The sequence below is a fragment of the Pistacia vera genome, unplaced genomic scaffold, assembly GCF_008641045.1.
Source record: "Pistacia vera cultivar Batoury unplaced genomic scaffold, PisVer_v2 Contig647, whole genome shotgun sequence".
In the NCBI taxonomy this organism is placed as follows: Eukaryota; Viridiplantae; Streptophyta; class Magnoliopsida; order Sapindales; family Anacardiaceae; genus Pistacia; species Pistacia vera.
This window is the reverse complement of record NW_022196498.1, coordinates 200,104-205,286: the sequence shown is the minus strand read 5'-3', so window position 1 is coordinate 205,286 and position 5,183 is coordinate 200,104. Positions and strand designations below refer to the sequence as shown.

General features: G+C 37.1%; 1 non-coding gene across 1 annotated transcript; it reads left to right on the top strand.

Moving 5' to 3' along the window:
* Positions 1 to 378: 378 nt before the first annotated feature.
* On the top strand, positions 379 to 485 carry LOC116111650. The gene has a single exon (XR_004125110.1). It is a non-coding gene; the product is annotated as a small nucleolar RNA R71 (small nucleolar RNA).
* The last annotated feature ends 4,698 nt before the right edge of the window (positions 486 to 5,183 follow it).

Here is a 5,183-nt window from a genome sequence, read left to right as displayed (position 1 = left end):
GAAAACCACCTGCTGCATTCACTTGCTCAATGGACTCCTCTTGAAGAGTTGGGGCATATATCAGTTGGATGCCCTACTACCGAACAAATCCCATAAGCTTTCACTGTTTGCATGTTACCTACAACCATTTGACGAACAAGAGAAGTTAGACTCGCAGTTTGTTGTTCAAGGGAAGAAATATTTACCTCATTATCATGCCTAGCAGGAAGGTCAAGCCTAGTGCCAAACTGTTGAGAATTGGCAGCCATATTTGCAATCAAGTTTCTCGCGGCCTCGGGAGTTTTATCCACCAAAGCTCATCTACTTGCAGCATCAATCAGGCTCCTATCAGTGTATGTAAGGCCCTCATAGAAATACTGGATAAGTAGCTGCTCACTAATTTGATGATGGGGGCAGCTTGCACACAATTTCTTAAAACGTTCCCAGTATTCATGTAGGGACTCTCCATTATGCTGCCTTACACCACAAATTTCTTTCCGAATGTTGGCCATCCTCAAAACTGGGAAATATTTCTCCAAAAATAATCTCTTCATCTCGTTCCATGGTTATAGTCCCGAAGGGTAGATAATAAAGCCAATCCTTAGCCGAATTCTTCAAAGAGAATGGAAAAGCTCTTAATTTAATTTGCTCCTCGGTCACCCCCATAGGTTTAATACTCATGCAAACCACATGAAGCTCCTTTAAATGCTTGTGAGGATCTTCACCTGTAAGGCTATGAAAAGTGGGCAAGAGATGTATTAGTCCAGATTTCAATTCAAAAGTAGTAGCAGCATCTAAAACAGGAAACGTTATGCATAAAGGTGCTTGATTCAAATCAGAGGCAGCAAGTTCTTTCAAAGTTCAATTTCCAGCCATGACGTCCTCCTCTTCTAAATCAGAATTGCTAGCAAATTGGGAATCAAAAACCAAATTGGTTTCCTCAGAATTTCTCCGAGCTTCCCTCCTTAACCTACGCAAAGTACTCTCTATTTTCGGGTCCAATGTTAAATCACCAAGATGAGAGGACCTGGTCATAAAACAAAAAACCTCATAAAAGAATTAGAATAAATGACAAATAATGAAAACTAACTAGAAAATAAAAAGAATAAAAAAATTTAATTAAATTTTTTTTTTGTTTTTTTTTTTAATGACAGAAACACAAAAATGCCAAAAACCCTATCAAAATGTTGTTTTCTGGCCTCAAGAGGGTGGGGCTACTTGCTCAGAATTTCATTTTCTTTGAAACGGGTGCTCGCAATACTCCTAATTCAACCGAAATTTTTCTTATGAATAGTACTACTATTCATCCAAAACAGTACTAATGTTCATAGTTCTTTTTTTTTTTTTTTTTTTGCTTTTCTGGAAAATAAAATAAAATAAAAACAGTAAGAATGAAACAAGAATCAACTAGAGTTACTCCCCGGCAACGGTGCCAAAATCTGGCGTGCTGTCGTAGGCATCCAGAATTGAAACCTAAAAAACACATGTAGTAGTGTGAGTCAGGATCATTCCCACGGAGAGTGTTTAGCCAAATTTAATGTTATGTGAACCAGCATGGGGGGGTTTTGAGTTAAACAGAAACAATTTCGGGAAAACAAGAATTCAAATTAATTAATCAATCAAAATAACAAACCTTGGTCTAAGTCAACATCCACCATCGGAATCTTTCAACTGATCATCAATACAAAAATAAATCAATTCATACCCTGAATATTCACTGTTGGAACTATTTTCCTATCTCTCCTTAGTTGTAATTAATTAAGAAACAAGCGATCTAATTAACCTTACTACTAAACAACCCTAGACAAGCGCTAAAGATTTAATCTAGTGGCAGCCTTAAGACCTAGAGAGATCGATGAAGCTAAACAACACAAACTCAACCGGTTGCATTTAATTTAGTTGAGTGTTCTTCTTAAGAATTACTAATTCCTGACGCAGTAAATTATTAACCCTAATTGCTTCACAAGTTAGAGGAATCAAACAATTACGAATTTGATATCTAACTTAGCAGTAGATTGCAACAATTAATAAACTAGTAGGCCTCCTAGTAATTAAATGCAATAATAATTAAAATAATCATAGAAGAACATTCAATACTCAAACATAAATTGAACACTTAAAGAAAAAACCAGATTGATCTCACTGTTTATTGATTCTGAGGTTTTGTTTCCTTCAACCAAGTTATAAAAGTTTAGCCGCTCATGACCATAATCAAAACTCAAAGGAAAAATGAAAATCCACCCAAAAAGAGAAGAAAGAGGCGTGTGTGATATGTGTTGTAATCCCTAATCTGATCTCTCTTTTAAAAATATCTAAATTCGAATTCGAATTCTACTAAATCTCCTCAAAATATTCTAATATCCTAAAGTAACATTTATCCTAATCTGATTAATTGGAAATAAAATAATAAAGTCCTAAAATAAAAGAGGAAAGTGGTGTTTTCCAACTGTAACTCTCGTGCAACAGGTCTTCAAATCTTCCAATAACAAACTACCTATTTGAATTGCATGACAGGGCAGAATATTCCAGAACGTCCAATGCAGATGCATAAACTTCAAGCCCAATTAAAACCTTGATGCAGTGAGTATCTCTTCAAACTAAAACATGAAAGTTGTAGATCTCTTTCTTAGGGTTTCACATCATTTTGAATCATCTCAATCGGAGCTCGTATGAGAGAGTTATGCCCAGATTACGAAGCGATGTCAAAACTGTCCGAATTCACCTAATTAGTTCCGTTTTGCATTTAACGCCTCCATTTGCCTCCTAAATCAAAATAGAATAATAATGAGTACATTTAGGCGACAAATAAGTATAAAAGACTAGACATTAAGGGGGTGTAGATATGACATTTTGCATTCTCATCAGTTAATTACCCCTCTTATTCTTCTTGCCCTTCTCACAACCCCCAAACTATTCTTTTAGTTCATTCACACAACTCTCCAAGCTCTTTGTGTTTGCATTAGGTTTAGAATTATCTTAAAGGTTGTAGACCTGTTTAGGGTGAAAGGCTTGGGCATTATTGGTTGCACAAGAAAAATAGAACAACGATGATTTCATAAGGCTCAAATGGGTAACTAGGGATAAAATTCATGGTCGGCTGGAAAGGCTCAAACGTTTCGAAAAAAAAGCTACCTAAATCACTTCCTCAATAATGTCTATTCCTAGAATTTCACCTCAAGCACTTCTCAACTAGGTTCTAGAGTCCACCAACATTATTAAGACTTTACCTAATCACATAAAAATGTTTCTAAGCATGCTGAAATAATGAAAATGGTGGTTGAACCACTCAACAAACCTTAAGCTAAATTCAGTCAACCAACATAAACTTGAAGCAATGCTTAACATTTTTCAACAATAAGATCCCAACAATCCTATTCTGATCATAAACTTATGTAATTCATCATTGGCATACACAACAAAACATGAAAACAACTAAACACAAATAAAAAATTGTTCAAATTTTTCCTACCCCCAAACTAAAGGTGACATTGTCCCCAATGTCACATTATGCACAATTTAGGAATAGAAAAACAGAATTTACAAAGGTACGAGATAGTTCCCTGATTAATCCATGAAGTCAGAGTTTCGCTCAACAGCATGCACACCCGTTCCTTGGCTTTCTCATCAACATAATCTGTAAAAAAAAATCGAAATTCTGTGGTGTCCACTGTGTTAGAAGATTGCACTGACTAATATGAAAATATTACAATCCTAATCTCGTCCTGACAACTACTAAGAAGTTCAAACAAAAATTAAACAATCCAAACAAAAAGAAAAAATAGGTTCAATGTACAAAATAAAAGACAATACAACTAAAAATAAAAATAAACTACAAAACAGGTGCTCAGGTGTCATTCTTCAGCCTCATCCTCTTCTTCGGTGTCGTCATCTTTTGTGTCGGAGCCCATCCACTTCTCTAAATCCCAGTCTTCCCATTGGAAGCTCGAAGTATCAATCTCAAGCTTGGTGCAGCAGCTGTGCTGCATACCATACATCATTTGGGTCTGCTCTGCCAGCTAATCTTGACGTCGTTCCATCTGTTTCATCTTACCCAACATCTGCTGCATCAGCTCCTTGATTATGGATGTTGAACTGGATGATGTGGCAACTTCTGTGGTTCTTTCTCTTTTTGTTCCGAAGCTAGGTTCTTCTTTAGGAGTACGCCAAGTAGCTTCCGATTGTAGGCGGTGTCAAGAATTGGGGCAGGATGGATAAGTGGTTCATCATCCGCCTTTTCTACTACTATTCGAGTGCACAGCTCGGTGATGAGATGTGGGAAAAGGAAGCTCCCTCGCCCTGGTTGGGCTGCATTCTTCATACTCGTCATGATAATATTCCCCACATCCATTCTCTTTCCAATGGCAATGGAATAAAGTAATACCACCTCACCAAAAGTTACTGAACTATAATGTGTCTCCGAAATCATCCTCGCACACACAAAGTACTTCCACAACCTAGCCATCAGTATCAGATTTGTTCCCTTGATGCTATTCTTTCCCTTCTTCGAAACCTCCCAAAGGGTATCCGGTTTTGCTATGACCTTAAGTATCTCATCCTCCTCAAATTGTTTCTTCTTAAATTCCAGATACTCATCACGGTCAATTGAAGGCAAGTTGTAAAAATCGTTTATGACCTTCACATCTATTGGCACATCAATCCCCCTCACAAATACATGCTTGGGATCACAGTCAGGGAGGTTGGCATAAAACTCTCTCACTATTGACTTTACGGCCGCATGTCCGGTTTCACTCATAAATGAATCCCACTTTCTCCCTTGACGCCACTCTTCAGCATAGACAGTGGTCAAACCCTGCTCGGCAATAAACCCCTTATCCTTCCTTTTGATTGCTCCTTCATATCGTTGCCGAGCCTTGTCACTAACAAATCTATTGTCCATTTTTTTTCCTTCTCCTTTACCCTTGGATGGTACTTTGAGCGGCATTTTTGGTTCGACTCTAATGTACCCCCAAACTAAGATTCTAAACAGACAATTCAACTCTAAATACCTTACTATTGACCATAATCACTCCTACAAAAAGACCAAAATTTCAAAAAATTGCACCGAGACCCCAAAAATCACTCTTCTTCCAAACTCAACAAAACAGTCCCAAATTGAAAATCCAACCTCCTCAACACCACACAATTCAATATCCATACTTCTTTAATCACAATCAAAGCACAAACTTCACAAAAATTCCATAAAT